At 41.3% G+C, this 16,449-nt stretch overlaps 1 protein-coding gene across 8 annotated transcripts in view; it reads left to right on the forward strand.

The window, feature by feature from the left end:
- The window catches only part of SLC20A2 (solute carrier family 20 member 2), a 104,445-nt gene that overhangs the window by 16,347 nt on the left and 71,649 nt on the right, over positions 1 to 16,449 (forward strand). The window contains exons 1-2 of one of the 8 annotated variants that reach the window (XM_049704195.1): positions 2,440 to 2,587; positions 3,837 to 4,037. The exons of 6 other annotated variants lie outside the window; for them this stretch is intronic. The gene's annotated coding sequence lies outside the window, so the exon portion shown is untranslated. Of the gene's footprint in view, positions 1 to 2,439; positions 2,588 to 3,836; positions 4,038 to 14,605; positions 14,909 to 16,449 lie in introns of those variants that run through there. One more of the 8 variants, XM_004285069.3, reaches the window with a different exon arrangement.

Consider the following 16,449-nt stretch of genomic DNA (forward strand, 5'->3'; position numbering starts at 1 on the left):
TAATGAATCCCCTTTCATACTTTATTAAAAATTTTCTTGGACATATAATTGTTCTCAGATACTGAATTTGAATGGGGGAAATAGTTCATGCAATGGTTTTTTTTTTTATCAATTTTCTACGATGTGGTAGAGCTGAATTTTTAAAAATACTTAGATTAGCGCAAAAAACCAGGAAGTCCATTAATTGACTAATATGTGGCAAAATTTCAGATAATCGGTAGAATAGTGCTGGCACTTTTGCTTTCCAACATAATGTTTGGCATCCTAAGATGTTTCATAAAATCATTGTCTCCAAAGTTTATAATAAATGATGTTATTATTCGGATGAAGCTACAAATACTCTTTTGACATGTGAAGGGTCCTTAATTGTGGTAGCCATGGATTTACGTAACTTTATTTAATTTGGGCATCAAAAGTCCACATAAGGACAATGTGAATTATAGACGGTGGACAGGGTCAGCTGGTTGATCGCTTTTGGCTTTCCCAAATGTAGCCTTGAAATAACCGATAAAGAAAAAGCTCTTTGTAAGAGATTGGGAGAAAGGAAGGAAGAGGATGAACTGTAAAAAGCAGTGGTTCTTAACTCTCTCTGAATTATCTAGTTAGCTTTAAAAATGAAACAAGTACCTACACCCAGGCCAGTTAACTTAGAATCTCCGGAAGTGGCGCCCAGGCACTGGTACTTTTAAAAAATGCTTCCAGGTAATTCTGATGTTTAGCCAAGGTTGAGAACCCCTGAACCAACAGGAATGGCGTCTCTGCTCATATGTCTTCACCTTAGAATTTGCTAGTGTTTGTGCTTCATGCGTCCATCTCCTGCATATTGGACTAATGTGGATTCCGCATACCTTTTATTTACGGCTCTGCTGAGGTGCGTATTTTCCTAAGGGGGAAAATAATCACACTTGTGAATTGTGGACACATTTAATCTACAAAACACAGCTTTACTCTGTATTACAGAAGAGTGCCTGTGACATGGAATCAAGTACCCCAAACAGTAAAAAACTCAGAATCACTGAAAAGTCAAAAAGGAAGTTAGATTTCGTCCAAGGTATACTGTGGGTGGGAACCTTTGGGAGAAATTAGGCATTTAGAAAACCTGCCTGGGACTTCACTGGCGGTCCAGTGGTTAAGACTCCATGCTTCCACTGTGCGGGGCACGGGTTCAATCCGTGGTCCGGGAACTAAAATCCTGCATGCCGTGGGGTGCAGCCAAAGAAAAAGAAAACCTGCCTGGAGTGCTGGGATGAGAGAGCTGAGTCTATTTATAGATCCTATTGTCGGCTTTATTTAGTTTCTTTTCTTTTTAGAATTTATTACTTTGCAAAAGCAGCATTAGCTTGTAACAAGTGAAAGTATACAAGGATGAACAAAGAAAAAAAGAATTCATCCCCCACCCATGTTCACAGATGTGAATTCTTCCACACCTTTTCCTGTATTCAGAAAAGTATGTCTAAGGATGTAGGGTTTGTCGGTTTTTTTTGCTTTTTAAGTAGGATTATACTCAATATATTATTCTGAAGCTTGCTTTTCCTCCTTAATATATCATGGGTATCTCTCCAAGTCAATAGATCAGCTCTAACTCTTGTTTCCAAAAAATGAATTAAAATTTTCAACACACCATAATTTATTCAACCATTGCCCTGCAGATGGATATTCAGGATGTTTCTCCCCACACAATTTTTTTTGTCACTACAAACAGTGATGCTACACGTATCTTTGTATGTATAACTTTAGGTGCTTGTGCTTTTGTGTCTAAAGTATTCTTAAAACCTGTGGTTTGGTTTTGGGCAGATTTCTTAGTTTCTGGATATCTTCTCTGATAGAATTAGTGAGTTAAGGTCAGTTGAATTCCAGTTGATTGGCTTCTTCTGGGTATTAAGTTGGGCATTAGATAGGAGAATCAATTATTTTAGAAATGGATCTGAATGAATTCCAGTGACCGTAGGTGTTTTTCATAGGTCCTAGAATTCCTAAGGTTTCACCTTAAACAGGCCAATGGATGGGCTTCATGGGGGTCCAAGAATCATTTGATATTGATTGCAAAACTGTGTACATTTTATGGCTTTCATCAGATTTTCAACAGGGCTGTTTCCTCAAGGAAGGCTGACAGCAACCTAGGAGAGATGACTAATACCACACATAGCAGACTGGATTCAGAATAATCTGAACAGGTTGTGGTAATGTTCTAAAACCAGCAAGATGAAGTGGCCTCAGGAGGGACCATCTGCAGGAGTTGAGGACGCCCCACATGCATCTGAGACAAAAACGAGCTATGAGTTTATTTGGCCACAGGCTTCTGTGAGCCTCTCTGTGATGCGGCTGCTGAAAATAGATGTTAGACCACACCTGGTGAATGTGTTTACTCCTGTGACCCATGCTTAGGTGAGACATTAGCAGGGGAGGGAGACCGGTGGTGGGCTGAGAAAAGAAGTCGCGGGAGGAACCACCGGAGGAGGAGTTGGGTCGTTGGAGCAGAAGGAGAGGGTGTTGAAGAGCGACGTGCGTGTGGACGCACAAGTGCTCAGTAAATACCTGACGGAGTGGACATCACAAGGCAAAGGATTGTGACCTGCTCTGAGCTCTGGTGAGAGTTCTCCAGTGATGGGGTGGGCGCCTTGGAGAGTAATGACTTCAAGCCTATGATGGGGGGACCCGGACAGGGGCTGTAGAAGGAATTCCTGCTCTAAGTGAGAGGTTGTACCATAGGACTTCAAAACCCTTTTAATTGGATTGTCATATGTCTTCTCTCAGGTGCTTAAATTCCAAAACAGGAGAAAATTCTAGGATAATATTGTAGGCTCTTTTAAAGTACTTTTATAGAGGCGATGGTTTTAACTCAAAGGCTACATGATTGCCAGTACAGGTGTTTGAAAGGTGCTGAAATGTTGAAATATAACAGGTTTTTATCTGAAACTTGCGGCGCATAAGTTATTCCACTGTTAAACCTGAAGTAACTAGTCTAGGCCTGTAGTGTGTGGTTTAAGACTTTATTTTTGTTTCTTTAGAGAGGAGAAAAGCCACATTCTTTTCATGCTGCAAAAAGAGAGTAAAAAAGGAAATTTCACCACTTCCTGGCTTCATTGTGGCCTCCGGAAACATAGGACACTATCTTCATTAGACTAATTGTTCTGAATCCTGACTCAGATGATAATAATACTGCCTGGAATTTGTGTCTTGCTTGTTGTCTGCACAGGCCTGCATCCAGGTCTGCATACCGCCCTGTGCAGATGTAGCTCTGATATTTCACTTGGGTGAGACACAGATATCTCTTATCGCCCCTCAATAACTGAAACAATATAAAAATCCTTTAGGTTGTGGAAATGGATAAATACTGTCAAGTTTGTTTTTTTTTTTTAATTATAAAGCTTTAAAAAAAAAGAAAAACCCTGTATCTCACACTAGTGGTCTTAGAACAGCTTGGGGGCTGCTGCCACTTCCGACCATGGGTTCCATTCCTTTTTATGGTGCCAGAGAGGTTTAGGTCAGGGCTTAAGGAGATGGGCTCCACCACTTGCTGGCTTTGGGACCTGATCTCCCAGTCTGTTTCCTTGTAGAGGGAAGGTAACGATAGCACTTACACCCCAATAGAAGCACTTAGCATGGTGCCCGGCTCATGGAGAGGACTCCCTAAACATTCTACTGCTGTGTTCTGCTGTCCCCTCTTGAGCTCCTTTCTATTTTTTTCCTGACGTAGCAGATAGTGCCACTGATATGTCTTATACTATCTGGAACACAGCATGTCTAAAACTAATTTGTGTGTTCCCTCCCCTCCCTCTTCCTCCTCTCATCCTAAATCTACTTCTGCTCTGTCCTGTCTCCTCTCCACCCTCCAGAGGTGCTGGGGGCACCGCAGGCTCTGGAGGATTGAATTCCTGCTCCACCACTTAATGCCGCATGACCTTGGACAAGCGCCTTAATGTCTCTAAATCTCAATTTCTTCAGTGATCAACCTGATTGCAATCTGTCTTCTAGAATTGGGAAGATTCCCTGAGAGGAGTACACGTTAAGTGCTTAGTGTCATTCCTGACACTTAAGTAAGTGCACAAATACATGTTTGTCACTAACAATTCTAAAGCTAGAAGTGGTGGTGTCAGCCTGAATCCCTCTTCCTTCCCCTCACCTGGGAGTCATCAGTGCTATTGATTCTACCTCAGAAGTCCCTCTCTCCTCTTTCTATTCACTGTTTTTAGGTCAGGGTTTCTTCACTTGAGTCCACTGCTCAAAGAGGTTCATAATCCCCTGAAATTTTGACATAGGTGCATTTTTCTTGAGGAGAAGGCATCTAACCTTTATCATTGACTTTCACACAGGTCAGTGACGCAGGAAAGGTTACTACTAACTACTGGCTTAGACTCTTACCTCTCGACTGTATTTGGTAACCTGTCCATTCACATTCCTCCCCTGGTCTCTGTGCCTCTGATCTACTCTTCCCACTGTTGCCCAGTTATTTATTTATTTATTTAGTGTTCTTACACCCCCATCCTGTGCATACAGTTGTGTTGACTCTCTGTTGCCTGTAGTGGCTGTTCTCACCCCAGCCACATAACAGAGTCACATGGGAAGACTGTTAAAAAACACCAATGCCCAATCCCCATCCTGGACCAATTAATTGATACTAACAAATACCAGACATCAATATTTTGTTTTAAAGCTTCCCAGGAGACTTTAACGTGTAGCCAGAGTTGAGAGCCTCAGCGGTACAAGACAGTGGACCACCGCGTTAGCATGGCACATAGGGACCGCAGCAGTCGACTTTTTCAGCCTAATCTTCTGCCTCTTCCCCCATTCACATCCTGTCACTTACACTCTGGGCACATAGTTTTTGCTATTCTCAGAACATGCTCCAAGCTTTTGCCTGGACTGATCGCTCTGCCTCAAATGCCTTTCGCTCTTTCTCTGCCTGGTCATTTCCGTCGCAGACCCTCCCCAAGTCCCAAAGACAGTTGCAACCTTCCTTTTGTGCAGACTTCTATTATAGGCCTTACACTGTATTACAATTATTTGTGTCTGTCTTCCATACCACACTGAACTCCTAGAAGGTAAGATCCTTATTTATTTCACCTTTCTCGTGCTTGGCACCAGCTTAACAAGTTCCCTGAAAGTCTGATGAATAAGTGAATGAGAGGGGAAAGCAGCCTACTCTGGGGAATCAGAAAGCCCATGGGGTTGGAGCGTATAAGTAAATATGCTGTACCAGATGTGGTGAGGAAGGCTTGGCAGAAGTTCATCCTCTACTGTTGCTTTTTTGTACTTTTATAAAAAGGAAAGATGGAAGTATATGAGTTTCTCACCTGGGACTAGGAAAGTCGAGACCAGCTTTGACAATAGCTCCAAACATTGTTGAGCTTATAGTCATGTGATGTTTGGCTCCTGAGATGGTGCCGAGGTTTCTGAACGAGAGATGAAGAATCAGCCACTCCGATGGTGGCAGCTGTTTATTTTGCCCAGTGGACTATCCTAACTTAGTTACTGATTTAAAGATACCCTTATATGGACGGTTCTCCAGACATTATATGTTTCTAATTTTGATCTCATCTCTGACCCTTAAGTTTTAGCCGCCGTCTTCTCTTGGCTGTTGTTAATACTTTTTTTCTCAGTGTGTCTCAGAATTGTCCAACACATTCTAAAGAATCGTAACTTAAATGTGATTGATTCCTCCTTTTCTTCAGTGCCCAGGATTAAATCTTGAAAGAGATTACTTTAGTGAATGATCTCAGAGAGATTCTTTTGGATATTGTTTGGGGTTTTATCTTAATTATTTTTCCTGTACACTGGCCTACCACTACACTCTTAGGAGAAGATATGGCTTATTTAACACTTTTACACAAAGAACAGTAAGTACTAGTCTGACATCATGATTTGCATGTTTTTCTGATAGGCTGTGTATGAACAACTAGAATACCCTTTGTCTAACTGGCTGTTTATTATCCTATAATCCAATATCATATCTTAGAGTTGAATAATAACAAGAATTTTCTTATTCAAAATCAAAGTGTTAGTTGGACTTTATTAATATGCTACTCTTTTACATGTCCATCATCTTATTTAAAAAGAGGGTTTTTTTTTTTTACTTTTTAAAATTGAAGTATAGTTGTACAGTGTTTTATAAGTTACAGGTCTACAATGTGGTGATTCACAATTTTTAAAGGTTATGCTTCATTTATAGTTATTATAAAATATTGGCTGTATTCCCCACGTTAAGCCTTAAAGAAATCTGGATTTGTCAAGAACTCCTCCTTTCAGTGTAGTTGACATGAAAGGATCTTAATTAGTGAAACTAAAAAGAATAATTTTTAGTTATTTTTTAGGAACACGTTTTTAAAAACAGATCTGACTCAAAGAACTGGGAGCCGGGCGCGGTGGCGCGCGCCTGTAGTCCCAGCTACTTGGGAGGCTGAGGCAGGAGGATCGCTTGAGCCCAGGAGTTCTGGGCTGTAGTGCGCTATGCCGATCGGGTGTGTGTCCGCACTAAGTTCGGCATCAATATGGTGACCTCCCGGGAGCGGGGGACCACCAGGTTGCCTAAGGAGGGGTGAACCGGCCCAGGTCGGAAACGGAGCAGGTCAAAACTCCCGTGCTGATCAGTAGTGGGATCGCGCCTGTGAATAGCCACTGCACTTCAGCCTGGGCAACATAGCGAGACCCCGTCTCTAAAAAAAAAAGAACTGGGAAATGCACCCTTTCCTGGCAATTAGAGAGACAGGAAGAGAATGTCAAGAAAAAGAAGAAACCGAGTCTTACAATGTGAGCGCTAAGGTCTAAAATGGGTAATTGTTTCCTGTTTCACAGTCTACGATCAACCCCAATACCCCGGTACCATTTGTCCACGCTTCTTTTTGTGAACCAGGGTCTGTGTAAAGGAGCTGGTCTCTATGTTTCTGAGAATGGCCTCTTGGATTATTATAATTTCTGGGCTATTACAGTTTTAAGAGCTGAGTTGTTAATCCTTCTGTTTTTTTGTTTATTGCTGATATTCTGAAAAATGAGCCCTCATTGGAGCACTTTTTAAAATGAAATATACAGTACTTAAGAGATAGAATCATGTACATTTATCTCAAGAGACTAGGCTCTTTCCCCCCCATTGAAACCAGCCACCTACTGGATTCTTGTAGCTAAGTGAAGTTAGAATCTCTTATGAATATTTCAGCTCTTCTAATTTGAGGTTGATTTTGAACTGCTTACCCCCGAAGTGACCACTTCTCAGTGTGTCTGGTTGAGAACAGACCACATCCATTTACAAAAAACCTGTTAAAAGTTAGAAAGCAAATCCTTGATTTCCCAACTGTTTTGGTAAACTGGTACCAAGTGTCGTGTTTTCCCACACACTTAGGCATCTTACAAATGCTCGGCGACTTGAGAATGGAACACAGGAGCCATGAGAACTTACTTGAAATTATTATTAGTAAAACTGGCAGCCTTGGGCTGCTATTATGAGGGTCCTTTCAGATTTACCCTGCAAGTTTCCTGTAAAAACCCAGAGCCCCAAAGTAGATTCTCTACTATGTACAGGTGGTTCAAACAGGAATTCCCCTTCATCATTATTTTACATAGGTAAAATAAACATTTTTTTAAAAAATCCATGCCAAGTACTGTTCTGAGTGTTGTATGTCCATTGACTCATTTTTACAAGTCTGTTAACTTGCCTGTGGTTGCTAAGCTAGTAGGCAGTGAAGTTGGGATTCGAATGAACCCAGCAGCACGGCTCTATTAAAGAGCTCACCTACAGCCCTCTTTTAGTCCTTACCCTGAAAAGAGATTGTAGGAGCTGTTGAAGTTGGCTTAATTGCTTGTGAAACAGCGTGGCTGAAATAACAGGAATGAATACTGAATGCTAATGTGCCAGAAGGTTTTGGAGGTTAATAGCTTGTTGTCTGATTCTTAATAGTTTTCCTATAATTGGATGGAGTCAACTGAGAAGTGGGCATTTACGATTAGCAGTTCAGCATAACTTGTTAATTCACATTCTGTTCACCAGTGCGGAATTGACAATACAGTTTGATCTGTGGTGGGTGAAATTTTCACTGCTGCATTATCTATGAAAAAGAGGTTTTGAAACAATAGTGTAAGATTGCAGGACATTTTTACTTATTTCAACACGACAGAATATTTTCAAGTACTTTTAGCAGTATTTTTTTTAATATAATCTGTATTTTCATCTTAAAAACAGAGGGAACTCAGTTTAATATTTGTTAATAGGTTCAAGTAATACAACTGCATTTAAAAGTGTTTTCAGTTTGGATATATAACTACTTGAAGCCAAATTAGACTAGAATTAGTAAGATTTCATTAACCTACCTTTTGAATCATGTGGCTTTGTCTACTTTTTTCCGCCTGAAATCTCAAATTACAGTACATTTAAGGTTTCTTGTTTTAGATTAGCTTGAATACTAATAAATTATAGAGGTTTCGATTGTACTTAATGAGCCTATGCTTATTTTTCCAATGAAGGTACATTTATTACATGAGACATTACTACAGCTTTGTTTGAATCTGGCAGCCGTGCTGTGTCTGTCTAGCAGTTTAAACCTAGCATCTCACGTGCACAACGGTTGCCCCAAGAGAGAAGGGGAGGGACAGTCTCTGATCTGAGTGGAGGCTCATGTTGAGGCAAGGGAAAACATGGCTGACCCTCGTGTTCTAGTACAGTGCTCTGTGAACTTCAGACAAAGGAAAAAATTAAATATATCTAGCACCTACTACATACATGTTCTGTCCTTGGTGATATAGCTGTATCTGTATTTCTGTATTGATACACATCTGTCTACTGGTCTAGCTATCTAACTATCTATCTTGCTATGTATGCATAAACATGAGTTTGTTTATTTAACAAACTATTTATATATTAAGCACCAGGCACTGTTCTGCATGCTTTACAAATATAAACTTACTTAATCTTCATAATCACCCTATGAAATTTGTATATTGTTATGCCCATTTTAAAGATGATGAAACTGAGACACAGAGAGAGTAACTGCCCAGGGTCAACAACTATTAAGTGTTGAAACCAGAAGGAACCCGGGCAGTCTTGCTCTGGACTCCACACAATCATTGGACACTTTACAGCACAAACTTGGAGAAATTAAGGAACTTTATTAGTGATCTAAACAGCTATTAATTGATAGAGCTGAAATCCATTTCCCAGACATACATTCTACAGACATGCATCACAGCCTCCCTTTTTCTCATGTCTTTGCTCATGTTGTTGGTTCTGTATAATGTTCTTTCCACTCCTTTTACTGTTGAAAGCTTATCAGCAGGCAGAGGCTCAGTTCACATGCCACTTTCTCCAAGATGCCTTTCTTGACTAACCCAACTAGAAGCCTCTTCTTCTTTTCTTAGATTCCTATTGGAAAGGATTTTCACCCTTTGGGATGCTGACTGATTACCCTCTTATATGGTAGAAAGGTTTATATATATACTGTCATGTCTCCTATCAGATTATGAGCCTCTTGAAGGTAGAACTGTCATTAACACCATTTTCTGCTATAGTCTTGGGCCGCCTGCCGTTTGTTCAAATCTTGCAAATGCTTGGGAGTTTCTTAGTGGCGGGAAGCAGCTGTTTAACAAGTGTTTGTTAAATGGATGTGACTATTAGGAATGTATGGTGAGGATAAATTTTCCCCAGAAAATTTAGAAATTTTAGAATTTTTAAATTTAAAAATTTTTTAATTTTAAAATTTAGAAATTAAAAATTTTCTAAGATACTTAAAAAATTAACTCTGTTAAAATAAGTATTCAAACAACAGCAGTAATAATGCTGCCTTTATTTTCATAGTCCTGATATAATTATGTTATAGATTATGCAGAATTAGTTGTTTATCAAAGGCTTTAAAAAGAACTGTCTTGAACTTGCTACTATGTGTATATATATTTTTAGCTTGCAAAAAATGCTGGAGAAAAAGTGGTTTATTCTTTGAGTCAGATTTCTCTGCTCATGTGTGTGTAAATGGTACTCTTAATCCATTTCTGAAGTATTAAGACAGACGGAAAGGCTGTGAACTCTGCCCATGTAATCACTCTGAAGGCCAGGATGGAGAAGTCATTACTTTAGCACAGGGAGTTGTAGCATCGAAGGCCACTTATATTTGTTTCCAATTATAAGATGAAATAAATAGAGCACTTACATTTTAGCAATTTTATCATCAGACCATATCACTATTTCATTTTAGTTTGATTAACGTGATAGTGGAGATGACAAAGTAAACGTAGTAATCAGAATTGTGGATTTTTTTTAAGCTACAATTGTGAATTTTTAAGAGTAAGATAGACGTAGATTAGTCTTAAAGGATTTCGTTTGGAAGTAAAGGGATGGACTGTTACAGACCTTTTGAAGATTGTATGTTTGTGAGCTTTTGCTATATAACAAGCCACCTAATTCTAGCAGCTGGGAAAAGGAAACCTTCTGTCTCGCAGTTCGGGAGGTCACCCTGGTGGCTCTTCTGGTTGGAGCTAGCCCGGCTGGTCTTTGCAGTTAGCTGGTGGCTTGGCTGGGGCCGCAGGCCTGGGGTGGCCTCCTGGCCCGTCGGGCCATCGTCGGGCTGCCCGGGGTGGGGCTTCAGTGGCAGAGGGCAAGCCTGTGTCCACGTGGTCTCATCCTCAGAAGGCTATAGCCGGGAGTCTCCAGGTGGTGGTCTCAGGGCTCCGAAGTGCAGCAGGAGGTGGCAGGCTCCCCTGGGCCCGCCCTTAAGTCTTTGGGTGAGGTCTGCAGGCCAAGCCCAGGTCAGTGTGGGCAGGGGCTCCCCCAGGGTGTGGGTACAGGGAAGCAGGAACAGACAGGGGGCTATTACTGCACCACCTGCCGGATATGAAATCTGTGCGTACTGTTGGTCAGTGTCCCTAAACTGATCCAGCCTGAGGCTTGCGGCCTGAGCTGCTCTAATGGAGGAGAACTGAGCAGGCTGTCCAGGACGCAGGGTTTTCAGAGACAGTTGGCAGACCCTGGCTTCCCTGAAATACTTAACAATTGTTTGAAGCCCCTTTCAACTTTTTCTGTTTTGAAGCTTTGAAGAATGAAAGTCGGGAGGCTTTCATCCTCACTCAGTAACGTCCCGAACTGGTCTTCAGCGAGGACTGCACTGAACGTGGAAAGGGTGCGACCCTAAAGGTGCAGTGGTTTACTGAGAGCGCGTGCGTGGCCGTGCCTGACCGGGTGCCTGGCCGGCCCGGAGTCCTCACGCTGCCCCTTGCTGTCGCACCATTGCCCCTGTTTTATGGGTGGCAAGGAAGCAGACTCACAGGCCTGCTGAGCTGCCTGGGGTCATACAATTGGTGGGTGGGGCTGCCTTTTGAACCGTCTTACTGACTCCCCAGCTATGGTCCAAAGAAGACTTTCTCCCCAGTGGGCTGGGGATGTTTTTTTCAGCACGAAGTTTTTGAGTACTTTATGCCATCCTCTGAAAACCTGGGGACCGTGGTGAGATGTGAATTTTTTCCCCTTCCTACCTTTCTCCTGCCCTGTGCCTTCACTAGTTAGGCCAAATAACCAGGTGTAATGAAGATGATAAATAACTCAGAGGGGAAACTTTACTGCTGGTTCCAGATGTCATTTTTAAATATTTTGGAATAATCTATCTATGACTGTTCTAGAGTCCAAAATAAAATTCAGAATCCTGAAATATTCTAGGACATATATTTAAAATTTCAGTGGGGGGAGATATATTAGGAATTTGGGAGTAACATGCACACACTACAATATATAAAGTAGATAAACAACAAGGACCTACTGTAGAGCACAGGGAACTCTACTCAATATTTTGTAAAAACCTATGTGGGAAAAGAATCTGAAAAAGAAATATCTATATGTATATAACTGAATCACTTAGCGGTACACTTGAAAGTAACACAAAATTGAAAGTCAACTATACTTCAATAAAAAAATTTCATTAGAAATAACCTTCATTTAAAAATGAAGCTGCCCCCCTTCCTTGTGCTCCCATGGCCCACAGCACATAACTGCATCGCCCTATTTACCAGAACCGTGTATTTGCCAGGTTGGGGCTGGGGGGGGTCCGTCCCTCCCACTCAGCCGTGAGCTCCTTGACATAGAGACCTTGTCTTTCCTTTCTGTATCCCCAGCAGCACGTCCCAGAACGGCAACATTCCAGTATTCCGGGAACAGTGTTTGTTACATGATTCTATAACTCGATTCCATACCCAGGGAGAAACGCTTTTCTTCTTTTCATCTCTCCTCCTTTTGGTCTGTTTGTCCTCCTTTTAGTCCTTTCTCTTTTCTGAGTCATATTCTTCCTGTTTGTCTGAGTTCCTCGGCTTTCCATGTCTCCCACCCTCTCACTGGCGATATTTATATTCATTACATGTTGAAATGACGGCATCTTGGATGTATTGAGTTAAGTAAAAATGTTATTAAAATTAATTTCACCTGTTTATTTTTACTTTTTTAACGTGACTAGAAAATTTTAAATTATAGAGGTAGCTGCTCTGGAGGGTCGTGATCCAGGCCAGTCCAGTAACGTGAGTTTGTCAGAACAGTTGTCTTTGTCTGGATTTCATGGGTCTGTCGGGCTGAAGAGCCCCGAGGCGCCGGCCCCCACGCACATAGCTCTGCCTCTGCCTCATGCCCACCACCCACAGTTCATGACAGCGAACGGGAGGCTTTACCTTGCTTTGAAATGAGGCACAGAGATTTTTCTCTGCTGTCACAGGTATGCCTGGAACAAGAGTCCAGATGACTCTCACATTCTTTTCACTCATGAAAAGGAAACAGCAGGGTGACTCGTACATTGGAGGATACACTATTTTCTTTGGAATGTTTTAGTTCTTGCATTTTGGAACAGGTGTGGCCTCTGTTGAAAGCAACAGTGGAGTCATACTCAGCATATTTGATACGTGAAGAACTGGAAGACTGCTCGGCGTCTCCTGCCTTCAGTGTAAGGGATGTGACCCTCTCCGATGGCAGATCCTATGCATAAGTATTTACGGTGCATTGGCTTTTTTCTTTTTTTCAGTTTAGGCTAGAAATAATGTTTTGGCTTAGAAACTCTTTGACTGAACTGTGACATAATAGGATAAGGATAATTGTGTCAAAAATAGCGTCTTGATGTCCTCCTTTGGCATTAAGAATTCCAGAGTAAGTCCGCTGTGGATCACTGAGAAGTGATCATGTTAATCAGAGGTCAGCCATCTGCGATAAGTTCTTTCCTTTTGGCGCAGAGTCGGGGGGCCCACTCCAGTGACGGGTTGGGATGGTGAATGCAGGGCAGCTACCATCTCACGGGGGTGAGCACGTGCTGGCTGTAGCCGCATAAGGCTGGGCCTGGGGGTGGAAGCCCGGACTGGCAGCCAGCAGTTTTTGTAAACAGCCGGGAGGGGGATTGTGCTGGTGGCTCCAGCTCATGCCAGTGAGAACCAGCCCGTTCGCCACTTTGGGTGGCGTGCCACAGGTGGCCAAGTGCTTCATAAGGACACAGCCAGGTCTTACGGGTCCATGTCACCTGCCTGTACCAGGGAGTTGGGCTGTGAGCCTCAGAGCTCAGACCTGGGATCTGGGAGCTGAGCAGAATAAATCTCTTGAAATCTAAACTGACATATGACATTTTAAAATTGGGAAAACAGACAGCTCTGAAAAGATTTGTAGGATTATAGCTGAATAGTTAACATGGAAGACATGTCAGAGAGAGGTTAGGAGCAGAGGTGGAATAATCCCGTGTTGATTCAGTGAGAAGCGTTGGACAAGGCATTGAATTTCCCTGTTTACCCATCTGTTTAAAAAACAAAATGGGAAAATGACATCTCCCAGAGATGTTTGGAGATTTGATTGATGTTGGTAGTGTGCCTGGATAGTTCTCATAAAGTATCCAGTAAGAGCAAAATATGTCATAAGAACTTAAATATCTACACAGACTAGTCTGAACCATCTTGAGTAGATAAGCAGTTCTGTGTCTTTGATCCAAGTTGTACTTATTAAGGCAACTTGTATTTTCCAAAGGAAGTTCCGTGTTACTTCCAGTTTTCTTTTGAATATCAGCTATGTACTTGGGGTCTTTAACTGTCAACTTGAGCTTCAACATGATTTATAGGTGGTCTGTCACCTATAAAGGACAGTTTACCAGTTCCAGACAGCCAGGCAGTTAAATACACTTCAACATGCTTCTCGCTAAGGACGATGCCTTTTGCAAATATTTGAGATATTTGTTCTCAGTTGTAATTTATTAGTGAACCTGTATCCTCACAGCGGCTCGTTGGGAGATGCAGAAGACAAAGCCAGAAGGCAAACGAAATTCGTTCATTATATATCAGAAAAAGAGCTTTCACTTACCGCTCTTTGTTGGTAGACTTACTGGTATGTGTCTTTGATGCCTGTTTAATTTCACGTAGTACCACGTCTAATCATGCTGTGTAAATAATCTGACAGAATATCCCTTTACTTGGTTTTTCCTTGTGAAGAGCATACAGCACTGCCACCTTGTTGCCAAAGTTTTGTCTGATTTGAAAGTGCTTAAAAATCAAGTGAACGCCTGCTGTGAAAAAGAGCTTGCTCTCTCTCCCTCTGTCAGTACTTGCGAAAACAGGAAAACAGCATAAAAGGAGATAGCACCATGGGACTGAATTCAATAATTAGCATAATCATGATGCTCCGTATTGTTCCCCAGGGCACGCCCCTTGGCCAGATCTCCCATTAAGAGGACACCGATGTTGTCCCAGTGAATAAATCCCCGCACACATGATGCAGATCAGCGAGTTCCTGCCCGCTGCGCCGGTGCAGTTAATTTTAGCCAGGGTTCGTTCTATGAGTTGTAAAACTGTTTACCCAAGTAGAAGTTAGCAAGCTGAAATGTGACTTCTCCGCCCCATGTGAGAGGCGTCTATTTTAGACTCAGGTTGTGTCGGTGATCCCCAGAGAGCAGTCTTTGAAGAACTGCAGCCCCGATTTTCTTTGAAAGTACTTGTGAGTACTGGGTGAATCTTTCAGATTTCTCTTTGTTCTTTTCTCCTTAAATCTTCCTAATGTTGCTGTCATAGTAATTTTTTATCTCTTGGGAAAACTGGGAACTCTGGGGTGGGCACTTTAGAGGCTTCTAAGAATGGTGGCGAAGGGGCTTTCCTTAAATGTATCCTAATGCAAGAAACCTGCCTTACTCGAGTTTCCCAAGAGAAAGTATGTGATTCTTACTATTTTTATCTTTGCAAAAGCAGTCTGTGGATTGTTATATACTTTATCTGCTCAGATATTTGCTTAATGGAATGGTGTGTCATTGAGCTCTATTTTCAACGGTTACCTAACTCTTAGAGGGAAAAAAAATGTTGAAAGTGGATTCCTGTTACACTTACTGTGAGCTACAAGTTTATGTGCAGAAATAATGGGAGTGTCAAATGTAATTTTGTAAAACGTGTAGATGGACAGTTTTTGTTAAAGGACGATTTGGTGCTTAAATCCATATACTCCTAAAGAGAAGCCCTTAAAAAATAAAATGAATTTAGGAGGAAGCTTTTGGAAAGTAATTGAAATTATCTTCTGGAAGAATTCCCTAATCTTAACTGCTTTCAATGTAACAAGTCGCCGGCTTAAATTCGGACTGAAGAAAACTAAAGATTTTAATGTAGAATATTTTCAATTAAGTCTGAATCACCTTGCTTAGTTCAAAGTGTGTTTTAATTCAGAAGACTCTGACTTCATGCCAAACAACTTGCTTATGACACAGAACCTGGCAGGAATTTCTTTATCAATTAATACGTAAATTATCTCCCCCCGGGAATGTTGATTTTAATGAAACAGTTCTAACGGGGTAGTAGCTGCTCCCAGGCATTAGGGCTCCATCATCTGTGGGCTGGAGGAAGGCTTGCCCTCAGATGCCATTTTCCATTTGGAAAGCTGCATTTAAAGACTTCTTTGTTAGTATGTATTGTCTGATTTTAAATCCGAACAACCCAAGGTGCCAACAATGAAAGGAAATGTTTCAGTGGTACATTTAGTAGGAAAAGAATGTAAGACGGGAAAATAGAACTGAGTTCTTGGGCTATTTTTAGAAATAAACTTTTTTTTTTTTAAACTTAAGTCTTTTTATTGAGTAGAAGAGAAACTTGCCATCCAGATTCATTGTAATTATAACAGAGAAGTCTGTAATGTCATCTTCAGCAGTTAAAGCGACTTTGTTCCAGGATATTCTTCAGAATATATACTTTTATCCAAAGAGAGTAACTGTTCTTACTTTTGACTGTTAATAAGGCACCATCAGAGTCTCAGTGGAGTGTTTCTAGAGGTATACTGTGGTTGGGTATTAGATCCTTTTCAAGCTATTATTCATCCGCTCAATTGTAGTTTAGTCCTGCAAAACAGAAAAGCTGTTTAAGATTTATCCATGTTTTTAATTTAACAGAAAGAAGTTTCCCAAGGTGTTTTTACTACAAGGAAGCGTATGTTCTTTTAGGAGGAGTTACTAAAATGCTCGTAGACACTCTCCGAGTGTTTGCTTTTGTGATTTACGCGCT

This window comes from Orcinus orca, chromosome 21 (genome assembly GCF_937001465.1).
Source record: "Orcinus orca chromosome 21, mOrcOrc1.1, whole genome shotgun sequence".
Classification (NCBI taxonomy): domain Eukaryota; kingdom Metazoa; phylum Chordata; class Mammalia; order Artiodactyla; family Delphinidae; genus Orcinus; species Orcinus orca.